The sequence below is a fragment of the Moschus berezovskii genome, chromosome 9 (assembly GCF_049115385.1).
Source record: "Moschus berezovskii isolate FMDL1 chromosome 9, NW_MosBer_1.0, whole genome shotgun sequence".
In the NCBI taxonomy this organism is placed as follows: Eukaryota; Metazoa; Chordata; class Mammalia; order Artiodactyla; family Moschidae; genus Moschus; species Moschus berezovskii.
The window spans coordinates 8,806,998-8,822,247 of NC_142468.1; positions in this window are offsets into that span (position 1 = coordinate 8,806,998).

Consider the following 15,250-nt stretch of genomic DNA (forward strand, 5'->3'; position numbering starts at 1 on the left):
TAGGGGAAGTTTCAAACAAGGACAGCCATTCTGATACATTCAGATGAGGTAAACATTTCATATTCAGATAGCTGTAATCACGTATTGAAGTTTTCATGATCCTAACACATCTTTATTGTTGATCAGTTGCTGAGTTGTGTCTGACTCGGCGACCCCATGAACTGTAGCTCACCAGTCTTCCTTGTCCTTTACTATCTCCTGATGTTTGTTCAAACTTATGTCAACTGAGTCGTTGATGCCATCCAACCATCTCATCTTCTGTTGCCACCTTCTCCTCCCACCCTCAATATTTCCCAGAATCAGGGTCTTTTCAAATGAGTCTACTCTTCGTATCAGGTGGCTTCCCTGATGGCTTAGATGGTAAAGAATCCTCTTGCAATGTAGGAGACCTGAGTTCAGTCCCTGGGTTGTGAGGATCCCCTGGAGAAGGGAATAATAGCTCCTCTCCAGTATTTTTACCTGGAGAATTCCATGGACAGAGGAGCCTGATGGGCTATAGTCCACGGGGTCCCAAAGAGTCAGACAGGACTAACACATTAATTATGGGTTAACAGCTTGGTTTGGAAATTCTGGCCCTAAGTCTTCAAAATAAAAGGATGATTCAGTATTGAGGTAAATGGGTAAGGATTTGGGCAGTTATCAGTCAAATATTCTGCAAGGAGTAGCTAATCATCCCCTGCCATCTATGTAGACTATTTAAATCTCAAGAAAGAAGGTGTGATTCCAGTGACTGCATCATGGTGAAGCATTGCCCCTGTCTTCAAAATATGAAAATCAGTGGGTTGTTAAAAGTGTCCTTTCTTCTTTTTTTTCTTTTTTGAAAACAAAAATTTGTTTATTCGTAATATCTCTCCTATATTATACCATCTTGCATTGTTTCACAGTTTGTTGAAATGAGGGTAGAATAAGAAAACAAAACAAAAAAAGTAAAACTTCCGTAAGTCAATATTTTCCATGACCAGAAACCCAGAAAAAAAAAACCACAAGTAAGATAGAAGATATTCTTGAGATGTCTTTTCAACCTGCCTCCACTTTTAATAACATTTCATAGTAATTTGAAATCTGAGTTTTGCCAATGACTTTAAAAATCTCTGAAAACAGTGGTTCCAAAACTCTTTAGATGGACCATTGGTTATTTTCTGTTTCATGATTACAGTGTCACTTTCTTTAATTATAATTATTTTAAATTTGCTTATTTTAATTGGAGGCTAATTACTTTACAATATTGTAGTGGTTTGTTTGTTTTGTTTTTTAAACTTACTTATTTACTATTATTTTTTTGTTTTTAAAATTTTACAATGTTGTATTGGTTTCTACCATACAACGCAGATCAGCCATAATTACACACATATCTCCATCCCTCTTGAGCCTCTTCCCCTACCACCCTGTCTCATCCCACCCTCTAGGTCATCACAGAACGCTAGGCTGTGTTCCGATAGTAACTGGCCATGTTTTCTGGATTTATGTTCCCAATCTACACAGGCAGTGTAAACCTTTTAACTGTTCTCACCATTTCTCTGTATAAAAACAAATCATGAACATAAAAAGACACAAAATGAAACCAAACAAAGAAGTCAAACTCTGGGCACTCTTGCGATGGTCACCCAGAATGCTGCCCCAGAAGAAAGAGCTTCTCTTAATGTTACGGGTTTTGTATTTTTCTTTCTTCTTTGCCAACGTCACTCTTCTCTGGAATGTCAGGTTGCCTAGGGTACAGTTGCTGCCTTTTTTAGTCACACAGCCCTATGGCACAGGGCAGGGGCTCAAAAAGTGTTGGGTGGATGAAAGAATGGCATTGCTTGTTTTTATGCAGCTTCAACTTAGAGGCATAAGACCTTTTTCAGTCCATCTAGGAGCCACATAATGAAAGAATGATGAAACAGTCTGCCTCATCCCCTAGCCTTAGAAATCTCCCTGACAAAACCACCATTACTGGGAGAGAAAAATACCACGATGATAGAAGAGAAACAGGTAATCTGAACTACACAGCAAAGCGAAGGGCACGGTTTTTAATAAATTACCTCTCATGTGAAAGACGGTTAGAGGTAGAATTAAGTGTGTTTCCTACAGCCTGGCAGCGGATGTTTAAGCCAACATAGAGTTATATATTTTATATACGGAGAGGCAGGCTTGGCCCCTGGGAACCATCAACTACTGAATTAAATTTAATCACCTATGTTCATTTATTATGGATCCCCAAAAGGCTTTTCTCCATGGTTCTGGGCAGCTGTGTTGGTTTCTCTTCAGTTTTTCCCGAACTTTTTAACCTTGTGGCTATTTTTCTTCTCTTCAGTTTTATTCATTTCTGCCTAAATGTACCTTTTTTTTTTTCCTTGAGAAAGTAATCAGTCATTGTAAAAAAAACTGAAGAATATCAGTTCTGAGGAGGCAGATATTATACAGTGTCTTACTTTTTGAAGTGAATATTTATTTTTAAAAAACACCAGATATCGCCATAAAATTTCTGGGCTCTGATGAGCATTATTTGTTGACAAAAAATGCAACTTCCTTAAAGAATTAGCAATAAAGCCTGCAGAATTTGGGGTGTTTAGATACATTCTGACAATAGCTGGACTGTGGCCATGTAACTGTAGGTCAGGATTTTTCATTAACCTCTTAATAACCAGCACATTCACCATTGCCCTGATCCTTCCCCTTATACAAGAAAGTCACTGTTTATTGCTTTCTTACAGATTTCAAGGAATAAGCTAAGTTGCTTTCAAATTATTTAAATAATTGTCCTTACTTTCAGTTTGCTCTGTCTTGAGAATTTTCATCATTTTATCCATCCAAAGCAATCCTCCTGCCTCACACAGAGGTAAGAGGATTTTGTTCTGTGTCTTAAATATGAACATTGATCACAATAATTTATTCATTCAGTCAATAGGAGCTCTAAGCCCTACTGCAATGCCTGATACATAGTAAATAAGCCACAATTCTCGCCCTCCCAAAGCATAAAAATCATGAGGTTTCAAAACCTATGGTGATTACTGTGATATAAAATCATGTTCCTAAAGACAGCAGCTACCCTTATAGTCTGGGGCTTGTGGCAAGATAGCCATTTCTCATCTAGTCATACAGAGTTTGGGCTCTAATGAATGGTTGAGTACATCCCACTAAATAGGAAAATAAGTTTGTATGTCAGTGTGTGTATGTAGGAAGGGGGTAAAAAGTTAGGGGAAAGCACAGGATTAGGGTTAGAGAAAAAAAAAAATAGCCACAAGGTGAAAGAGTTTGGGAAAAGCTGAAGAGAAACCAACACAGCTGCCCAGAACCAAGGAGAAAATACATGGCATGCTTAGGAAATCATGAGTACGTCTCCTACAACTGGAAGTTAACGGTCATTTTACTTTTTCTTTAAGAAGTATCCAAGAGGCAGGAAAGAGATACTGCTGCTGCTAAGTTGTTTCAGTCATGTCCAACTCTGTGCAGGCTCCTCCGTCCCCATCCCTGGGATTCTCCAGGCAAGAACACTGGAGTGGGTTGCCATTTGCTTCTCCAATGCATGAAAGTGAAAAATGAATGTGAAGTCGCTCAGTCATGTCCGACTCTTCACGACCCCATGGACTGTAGCCTACCAGGCTCCTCTGTCCATGGGATTTTCCAGGCAAGAGTACTGGAGCGGGTTGCCATTTCCTTCTCCAAAAGAGTCACTGCTGCTACTGCTGCTGCTAAGTCGCTTCAGTCTTGTCCGACTCTGTGCGACCCCATAGATGGCAGCCCACCAGGCCCCCGCATCCCTAGGATTTTCCACGCAAGAACACTGGAGTGGGTTGCCATATCCTTCTCCAAAAGAGGCACGAAAGAAAGCTTAAACTGTGAAAACAAGTCTTATTAGACAATATAAGGTACACATGCTTCAGTATGAAAAGAACTCAAGGGACTACAGTAGGGTTATAACAAGTCTTCTGACTGCATAGAAAAGAGAAAGCATTCAGAAACTGGCCTCAGTAAAGAGAGTAGCAGTGTGAGAAATATATATATCCCTCCTAATCATTGTAAAATTTATTTTTAATTTAAATAGTCATACAAGGCTATCAATATTACAGGTGAGATAAATTAACATTCACAGAACAAAGTGCAGCATTTATGTGTGTGTGTATATATATATATATGTAAGTAATGTTTACAATCCTCACCTTAGATTTAAAACCAGGCAAATCACATGGAACATCAATATTTTAATTTTTTTGAATTGACAAATTTAACTTCTAGAAATCATTTATAAGTTTATAACCCCAAACCATACTTACTATGAAAAAATAAGTCATTTGTTGTTGCTCAGTCACTCAGTCATATGCAACTCTTTGTGACCCCATGGATGCAGCACACCAGGCTTCGCTGTCCATCACCAACTCCCAGAGTTTACTCAAACTCATGTCCACCGAGTCAGTGATGCCATCCAGCCATCTCATCCTCTGTCATCCCCGTCTCCTCCTGCCTTCAATCTTTCCCAGAATCAGGGTCTTTTCTAATGAGTTGGGTCTTTGCATCAGGAAATCCAAAATACTGGAGCTTCAACTTCAAAATCAGTCCTTTCAATGAATATTCAGGACTGATTTTCTTTAGGATGGACTGGCTGGATTTCCTTGCAGTCCAAGGGACTCTCAAGAGTCCTCTCCAACACCAAAGTTCAAAAGTATCAATTCTTCAGTGCTCAGCCTTCTTTATGGTCCAACTTTCACATCCATATATGACTACTGGAAAAAATAAAAAAATAGCCTTGTCTAGATGGACCTTTGTTGGCGAAGTAATGTCTCTGCTTTTTAATATGCTGTTTAGGTCGGTCATAGCTTTTCTTCCAAGGAACAAGTGTCCTTTAATTTTATGGTCGCAGTCAACATCTGCAGTGATTTTGGAGCCCAAGAAAATAAAGTCTCTCACTGTTTCCATTGTTTCCCCATCTATTTATCATTAAGTGATGAGATTGGATGCCATGATCTTTGTTTTCAGAATGTTGAGTTTTAAGCCAGCTTTTTCCCTCTCCTCTTTCATCTCCATCAAGAGGCTCTTTAGTTCCTCTTGCTTTCTGCCATAATGACGGTGTCTTCTGCATATCTGAGGTTATTGATATTTCTCCTGGCAATCTTGATTCCACCTTGTACTTCATCCAGTCTGGCATTTCACATGATGTATTCTGCATATAAGTTAAAAAAGTATAGTGATAATATACAACCTTGACATATTCCTTTCTCAAAAACCAGTCCATTTTTCCATGTCTGGTTCTAACCTTTTCTTGACTTGCATGTACCTTTCTCAGTAGGCAGGGAAGGTGTCTGGTATTTCCATCTTTTTAAAAATTTTCCACAGTTTGTTTTGATCTACACAGTCAAAGGCTTTAGCGTAGTCAATGAATCAGATGTTCTTAAATGTGTATCTAGTATGATCTTGACTATTACATCCATACCTTTATATTTATATATTCAGCAAACATTTAAAATATATAGAAAATTTGGAAAGCAATTGCATCAAAATATTGTCTGTTTTTGTCTTCTGGAGGTAAAGTTAAGGGAACTCATTTAGTTCTTCCAGTTTTTCTATACTGAGGCAATTACAAAATTCACAGAAGTAAGGAAAGGGAGTAAAGAGGCGAGGGAGGCAGGCAAAGAGGAGGAGGAGAAGGAAACAGACATTGGGTTTGTCAGTTAAGAGGTCAGATATATACACACTGCAATGTGTATGATGGAACACTAGCGGGAACCTGCTGAATGCACAAGGAGCTCAGCTCAGTGCTTTGTGATGACCTAGACAAGTAGGATGGAGGGCGGTGGGAGGGAGCCCAAGAGGGAGCGGGTAAGAATATAGGCATCGCTGATTCACACTGCTAGACAGCAGAAACTAGCAAACTAGTACAAACATCATTGTAAAGCAATTGTACTCCAATCGTGTGTTTTTTCAATCTCTATAATAATGTTCCATTGAAGTCAACTGAAGTGAAAAAAAAAGGTAGAAGAAATTAAAAGACAGTTATTTCATGATTTTTCAAGTGAAAAAGCAGGAGATTTGGGGAAGAAATTAATCAAGAAAAAGATACCCAAGTGGTAGGCCTTCAATGGTTTGTTGAATATAGACACATACTTTTGTGAATACTTTGACCACTCTACAAGAACTTGGAATGTGATTATGAATTATTGGCTTGTTATTGTTGTGTGTTGCAATTTAACATTTTGTCATGCTTGCCAATTAATTGCTTCCATTGCTAGAAAAGGAGATTTAGCGATAAGAAGTGTCAACAGGTCACTGGAAGATCCACATACTTGCATGCATATAGATCACACACTTCACTGGTTATCCCTCTACTGGGATCTGACATTTCTGACTTTTCCTGTTTGTGACATGTGAAATATAACGGCCCCAGTGTATGCAAACTGCAAACAGGGAAATTTAAACATTTATCCCAGGAAAGATAGAATTCTGTTTAACAGCTTTGTTCACTAATTTTCAAGTTAAATTCTAGTAGAGAGAACCGAGGTTCACATGATTCTACTGAACTTAATGAACAGGAGAAAGGGTCTATTCATCCAGCCATTCTAACTAATTTTTCCAATGCAATTTTTATTGTTTGCTCTCCCCCAAAGGATGAAATTCAGTATGTAAAATGTGTGCTTTTTTTAAGGGATGAATCAGCTTCTAATGCCAAATTCAATAAACTCAGCCACTGAATTCACATCCCCATTATTACAAGAGGGGAAAAAATAAATGAGGCCCCAAATTTCAACTATTTTTTTTTCTCAGAAGCTTCAAGCTGAAAATTAAGGATAAGTTATTGGAGTGCTTAGAAACCAAATTGATATTTGGAAAATAAAACTCACATAATGATTTTTCCATCAAGTTTATTTATTCAGAATCCAATAGCCATTAATACACTTTAAACTCCAGGGAACTGAAAGAACCAATGTGGAGTTACTTTATTATCTCATTTATAGGGACTGTATGACTTTAGAAAGAACTGTGATTATGGAAAAAGTGGTTTTACCCCTTCATTGCCTACTGCATAAAGTATTTATTTTGAAAATCCTTTCTACCTCCTCTAGCATAGAACTACCACAAACAACCAGAGCTGAGGCAATGATATGAAATATGCCCATTCAATGCCTTTGACTTATACCCCAAAAGAAAACCATTGTCCAAATTATCACCAGCAAAACCTTCTGATGAGAAACCAACCCACTGATGGATGATGAATCCTTCCCACTTTACTGTTTGAACATTTCTCTTGTTATTGCCATCTCAGAGAGGTTACACAAGGGCAGCATGAGCCAGGAGACCTGGGTTAAAGTTGTCTCTGTCGAAGAATCCCAAACAAGATTATTGGCGTCTGCAGACCTCAACTTATTCCTCTGAGAGATGAGAGATGCCCACTGTAATATAATCTTCACTATCCTTGCAATCCTAGAAATCCATCTTCTAAGAACAAAGGGTGCAAATTTGAAGTACAAAGACCACAGCACTTGATAAAACACAAATGATTTTCAAAACATACAGGTGCTAGAGACGAATTATTTTATTGCTGCTTCTGCTGCTAGGTCACTTCAGTGGTATCTGACTCTGTGCAAACCCATAGTTGGCTTACTACACAAGAGTTATTGTTTCCCTTTGCTCTTAAATGTGAGTACTAACATAACCAACAGTTAGAACTGGACATGGAACAACACACTGATTCCAAACAGGAAAAGAAGTACGTCAAGGCTGTATATTGTCACCTGGCTTATTTAACTTATATGCAGAGTACATCATGAGGAACGCTGGGCTGGAAGAAGCACAAGCTGGAATCAAGATTGCCGGGATAAATATCAATAAACTCAGATATGCAGATGACACCACCCTTATGGCAGAAAGCAAAGAAGAACAAAAGAGCCTCTTGATGAAAGTGAAAGAGGAGAGGGAAAAAGTTGGCTTAAAGCTCAACATTCTGAAAACTAAGATCATGGCATCTGGTCCCATCACTTCATGGGAAATAGATGGAGAAACAGTGGAAACAGTATCAGACTTTATTTTTTGGGCTCCAAAATCACTGAGGATGCTGATTACAGCCATGTAATTAAAACACGCTTACTCCTTGGAAGGAAAATTATGACAAACGTAGACAGCATGTTAAAAAGCAGAGACATTACTTTACCAACCAAGGTCTGTCTAGTCAAGGCTATGGTTTTTCCAGTGGTCATCTATGGATGTGAGAGTTGGACTGTGAAGAAAGCTGAGCACCGAAGAATTGATGCTTTTGAACTTTGTTGTTGGAGAAAACTCTTGAGAGTCCCTTGGACTGCAAGAAGATCCAAGCAGTCCATTCTAAAGGAGATCAGTCCTGGGTATTCTGATGCTAAAGCTGATGCTAAAGCTGAAACTCCAATACTTTGGTCACCTCACGAGAAGAGTTGACTCATTGGAAAAGACTCTGATTCTGGGAGGGATTGGGGGCCAGAGGAGAAGGGGACAACAGGGAATGAGATGGCTGGATGGCATCACCGACACGATGGACATGAGTTTGAGTGAACTCTGGGAGTTGGTGATGGACAGGGAGGCCTGGCGTGCTGTGATTCATGGGGTCTCAAAGAGTCGGACATGACTGAGCGACTGAACTGAACAGGCAAATTTGCCCTTGGAGTACATAATAAAGCAGGGCAAAGGCTAATAGAGTTTTGCCAGGAGAACACACTGACCACAGCAAACACCCTCTTCCAACAACACAAGAGAAGTCTCTACACATGGAGATCACCAGATGGTCAACACCAAAATCAGATTGATTATATTCTTTGGAGCCAAGAATGGAGAAGCTCTATACAGTCAGCAAAATCAAGACCAGGAGATGACTCTGGCTCAGATCATGAACTCCTTATTGCCAAATTCAGACTTTAATTCAAGAAAGTGGGGAAAACCACTAGACCATTCAGATATGACCTAAATCAAATCCCTTAAATTATACAGTGGTAGTGAGAAATAGATTTAAGGAACTAGATCTGATAGGTGGAGTGCCTGATGAACTATAGATGGAGGTTCATGACATTGTACAGGAGACAAGTAGCAAGACCATCCCCAAGAAAAAGAAATGAAAAAAAGCAAAATGGCTGCCTGAGAAGTCCTTAAAAGTAACTGGGAAAAGAAGAGAAGTAAAAAGCAAAGAATAAAAGGAAAGATATACCCTTTTGAATGCAGAGTTCCAAAGAATAGCAAGGAGAAATAAGAAATCCTTCCTCAGTGATCAATGCAAAGAAATAGAGGAAAACAATAGAATGGGAAACTAGAGATCTCTTCAAGAAAATTAGAGATACCAAGGGAACATTCCATACAAAGATAGGGTCAATAAAAGACAGAAATGGTATGGACCTAACAGAAGTAAAAGATATTAAGAAGTGGCAAGAATACACAGAAGAACTGTACAAAAAAGATCTTCATGACCCAGATAATCATGATGGTGTGATCACCCAGCTAGAGCCAGACATCCTGGAATACGAAGTCAAGTGGGCCTTAGGAAACATCACTACAAACAAATCTAGTAGAGGTTATGGAATTCCAGTTGGGCTATTTCAGATCCTAAAAGATGATGCTGTGAAAGTGTTGCACTCAATATGTCAGCAAATTCAGAACACTCAGCAGTGGTCATAGGACTGGAGAAAGTCAGTTTTCATTCTAATCCCAAAGAAAGGCAATGCCAAAGAATGCTCAGACTACCACACAATTGCACTCATCTCACACTCTAGTAGAGTAATGCTCAGAATTCTCCAAGGCAACCTTCAGGTATGCTCAGAATTCTCCAAGCCAGGCTTCAACAGTATGTGAACCGTGAAATTCCAAATGTTCAATCTGGATTTAGAAAAGGCAGAAGAATCAGATATCAAATTCCCAACATCCACTGAATCATTGAAAAAGCAAAAGAGTTCCAGAAAAATATCTACTTCTGCTTTATTGACTATGCCAAAGCCTTTGATTGTGTGGATCACAACAAACTCTGGAAAATTCTGAAAGAGATGGGAATACCACACCACCTGACTTGCCTCTTGAGAAACCTGTATGCAGGTCAGGAAGCAACGGTTAGAATTGGACATGGAACAACAGACTGGTTCCAAATAGGAAAAGGAGTACATCAAGGCTGTATATTGTCACCCTGCTTATTGATCTTATATGCAGAGTACATCATGAGAAATGCTGGACTGGAAGAAGCAAAAACTGGAATCAAGATTGCCAGGAGAAATATCAAAAACCTCAGATATGCCAATGACCCCACCATTATGGAAGAAAATGAAGAAGAACTGAAAAGCCTCTTGATGAAAGTGAAAGAGGAGACTGAAAAAGTTGGCTTAAAGCTCAACATTCAGCAAAGTATGATCATGGCATCTCGTCCCATCACTTCATGGCAAATAGATTGGGAAACAGTGGAAACAGTGACAGACTCTATTTTGGGGGCTCCAAAATCACTGCAGATAGATGGTGACTGCAGCCATAAAATTAAAAGACGTTTTCTCCTTGGAAGATAAGTTATGGCCAACCTTGACAGCATATTAAAAAGCAGAGACATTTAATGGCTGAATAATACTCCACTGTGTACACGTACCAAAGCTTTCTTATACACAATGGAGTATTATTCAGCCATTAAAAAGAATACATTTGAATCAGTTCTAATGAGGTGGATGAAACTGGAGCCTATTACACAGAGTGAAGTAAGTCAGAAAGAAAAAACACCAATACAGTATTCAGTTCAGTTCAGTTCAGTCGCTCAGTCGTGTCCGACTCTCCACGACCCCATGAATCACAGCACGCCAGGCCTCCCTGTCCATCACCAACTCCCAGAGTTCACTCAAACTCATGTCCACAGAGTTGGTGATGCCATCCAGCCATCTCATTCTCCGTCGTCCCCTTCTCCTCCCACCCCCAACCTTTCCCAGCATCACTAACACATATATTTGTAATTTAGAAAGATGGTAACCTTAACTCTGTATACGAGACAGCAAAAGAGACACAGGTGTATAGAACAGTCTTTGGGACTCTGTGGGAGAGGGTGAGGGTGGGATGATTTGGGAGAATGGCATTGAAACATGTATATTATCATATGTGAAATGAATCACCAGTCCAGGTTCGACACATGATACAGGATGCTCGGGGATGGTGCACAGGGATGACCCCGAGGGAGGATATGGGGAGGAGGGAGGTGGGACGGGTGTTCAAGAAGGGGAACACATGTACACCCGGGGTGGATTCATGTCAATGTATGGCAAAACCAACCAATATAATGTTGTAAACTAATTAGCCTCCAATAAAAAAATAAAAAAAAATGCAGAGACATTACTTTGCCAACAAAGGTACGGCTAGTCAAAGCTATGGGTTTTCCAGTAGTCACGTATGGATGTGAGATTTGGACTATAAATAAAGCTGAGTGCCAAAGAATGTTTTTGAACTGTGGTGTTGGAGAAGACTCTTGAGGGTCCTTTGGTCTGCAAGGAGAACCAACCAGTCCATCCCAAAGGAAATCAGTCCTGAATATTCATTTGAAGGACTGATGCTGGAGCTGAAACTCCAATACTTTGGCCACCTGATGTGAAGAACTGAGTCATTGGAAAAGACTTTGATTCTGGGAAAGATTGAAGTTGGGAGGAGAAGGGGACGACAGAGGATGAGATGGCTGGATGGCATCACCATCTCAATGGACATGAGTCTGTGTAAACCCCAGGAGTTTGTGATGAACAGGGAGGCCTGGTGTGCTGCATCCATTATGTCTCAGAGTCGGACAAGATTGAGCAACTGAACTGAACTGTACTGAATTGATGGAGGTGAAAGAGAAGAGTGAAAAAACTGGCTTAAAACTCAACATTCAAAAAACTAAGATCATGGCATCTGGTTCCATTACCCCATGGCAAATAGATGGGAAAGAATAGAAACAGTGACAGAATTTATTTCCTTTGGCTCCAAAATCACTGGGGATGGTGGACTGCAGTCATGAAATTAAAAGACACTTGCTCTTTGGGAAAAAAATTATGACAAAAGTAGACAGCATATTAAAAAGCAGAGATGTCAGTTTACTGATAAACATCTGCATAGTCAAAGCTATGGTTTTTCCAGGGGTCATGTATGGATATGAGAGTTGGATCATTAATAAAGCTGATAACCGAATAATTGATGCTTTTGAACTGTGGTGTTGGAGAAGATTCTTGAGAGTCCCATGGACAGCAAGGAGATTATACCAGTCAATCCTAAAGGAAATTAACCCTGAATATTCCCTGGAAGGACTTTTACTGAAGCTGAAACTCCAATATTTTGTCCCCGTGATGCAAAGAGTTGACTCATTAAAAAAGACCCTAATGCTGGAAATTAGTGAAAGCAAGAGAAGAAGGGGCGGACAGAGGACAAGATTGTTGGATAGTACACCACCACTCATGTCAATGGACATGAGTTTGAACAAACTCCTGGAGACAGTGAAGGACAGGGAAGCCTGGCTTTCTGCAGTCCATGAGTTTGCAGAGTCGGACAAGTCTGAGAGACCTAACAACCATTGATCATTCAGATATATTCTTCTGTGAACTGCCTTTTGCATTATTTTTGCTTTTACATTTTTCCTCTAAAGAATTTGTCTTTTTTTTTTTCTTTGCTGGGATTCTTTATGTATTGTACATACAAGTCCTTTGTCTAATGTATGTGTTGCAATCACTTTTCCCTGTTTCACATTTCCTTTATCTTCCTGGTGTCTTTCCATGATGAAGTCAAATTCTGAATACCAATAACATTGAAATTAATAAACATTTCGTTTTCTGAATAGTGCTCTATTTAAGAAATATTTCCTCATGCCATGTCATAAATATATTTTCCTATACTCTCGTCTGAGAGATTTCTAATTTTCACTATTGAATATTGTGACTAAAATTTTCACTATTAAATGTTATGACTATCTATAATATACCTAAATATCTGCATGAAAGACCATTTTAGTATACAATTTTAGTACACAAGTCTCTGATTAAAACTGTAAAACCTCTCCTTCATCTACGGGAAAACTGGGTGAGGATATTTTGCCAGTTACATTCACTCACATGATAAATTAATCTCCTGGACTTAATCTGTTGCTTCTATATTATGCATCTGAAAATACAAGAAGAATGGATTCCAGGATGTGCCATAATGCAAACTAAGCAGGACAGGAGTGACTGGATCATTCCATGGGGACAGGAAATAACATTTAGAAAAGAAAGATTGTGGTCTTAAATCAAATAAGCCATTCCACAAGATCAGTAAGAGTTTCTTGCAGTAAGTAGACGTTTTGATAAGACAGATATATAGAAAATTATCTTTTATGACTTTTAAAAGATACTCAGGAGTGTAGGTACACCACAGCAATTCAAGAAACCCTAGATACTGGCGTCTATTATCTAGACTCATCTTGCATTGTTGGGAAATCTGGAACATGCTACTAAATGCTATTTAATGAAAATTTATGTTTAAGAAAAATCTTTAAGGGGTTTACAAATTGAAATGTTGTACAAAAATCTCAAAAATAATAAAAACTAGAGACCATATTGAAAATTTGAATGAATTTTGAGCATGTTTTTGAAACTACAAGGGAACACCATATATATATAAATCTACAAAGCTTTCAGGGATTTTTGAATGAAGAAAGCAGATTCCAGTATAATATTTATCTAAATTCACACTTCTTGCTGGCACAATCAGCATTGTTATATTTTTTCCTCAATATAACAAGAGTTTAGAAGGTCAGTTATTCATATATCTCTATCCCTGGTGTCTCAGATTGTAAAGAATGCAGGAGACTTGGGTTCAATCCCTGGGTTGGGAAGATTGCCTGGAGAAGGGAATGGCTACCCAATCCAGTATTCTTGCCTGGAACCTTCCATGAACAGAGGATCATGGCCAGCTAAAGTCCATGGTGTCGCAGAGAGTTGGACACGACTGACTGACCAACACTACTACTACTATACTGTGCTCTCCATGGGGAAAAGTGCAGAAGAAAATACGCAAAATAGCGTACAGAATGTACGGGAGTTTCAACTCACAAAACAGTTTCAAACACAGGGATAGAGAAACAAAGTGCTTGAGGCAGGGAATGCTCACCTCACCATGCCATACCATTCGTGCACTGTCAGACGCAGAGGATTAGGTTACATTACCACAGCATTCCACATTAATTCTACTAGAATTAAGTTGCAGACTCCTTCAAGACCAGAGAGAGGAAACACAGACTATAAAAAGTAAAATACTCCTGACAACACAGGAGGACACAATTTTGAGCAACTAAACCTATATAGATTCCTCCAAAAGGAGAGTAGTAGAGTAATTAATGAAGAAAATGATGGGGACTTGTGGGTGTACATTATTAGGATTGGGATCTGTGATGACGAACTCACAGGTTACTTAGTTTTCCCACAAGCAGAATGGTATAGCTCAAGGAATATGAACATACAAACTCTGGGGACAAATCAGTCTGTTTGGATTGTTTGGATAATAGCTTACCCAGTGATCAGTCTCTCATGCATTAGTTTTCTCACATGTCAAATCATTGTTTAAAAAAAAAAAATGCCTAGCTGTTTGCTAAACCAGAGTATGTAAAATGCCTGAAGCGTAGCCAATGGATGAAAGCTATCATTAGGACCTTTCTTTTCATGGGTGTCTTTTGCAGTTATGAAATGGTGACAGATCCTTGAGATTTCTATACAAATGAAGAACTCTGGAGAGAAATAAAATGTGACAGTAGGCTATCAAATCCTAGAAAAGAAAACCTAGCAGCTTTCAACTCAAGCGAGAGCCTGCGACCGGCCTGCCGTTTGGGCTAAGGCTGCATCAAGAACTTTTAATCCAGATGCTGGCTTTCTGACAAGTGGCAGCTGCTTTATTTTCATTGTTTAGTTGACTAAAGGTTCACCACCTGTACAAATTGCAATTTTGATATTCCAGAGCCACACTGGAATTGTTCAACCAATTTCCATAAATTTCCTCTGGCGGTCACAATTGTTCATCCTTATCAGTCAGACCCAGAGCTCCATGGAACTGTTGTGAAGCTACAGGTAAAAGCCTTTCTTAGAATTCCACATCAATTCCCAGTGACCCTCAGTCTCAAACTACCTTACAGAACACTCTGAGGTACTCATAGGCACAGGGGCCTCATGAATAATCATCAACAAGAAAGACATTTATTTCCGTGTGAATTCCATAATTAACGGTGCTATAAATAATGGCAAACTAGGGGAAACATTTCTAATGGGAAGCACATGGACAAGGATTTTAGGTTTCCTTCCATTTCATTAGGGTGACT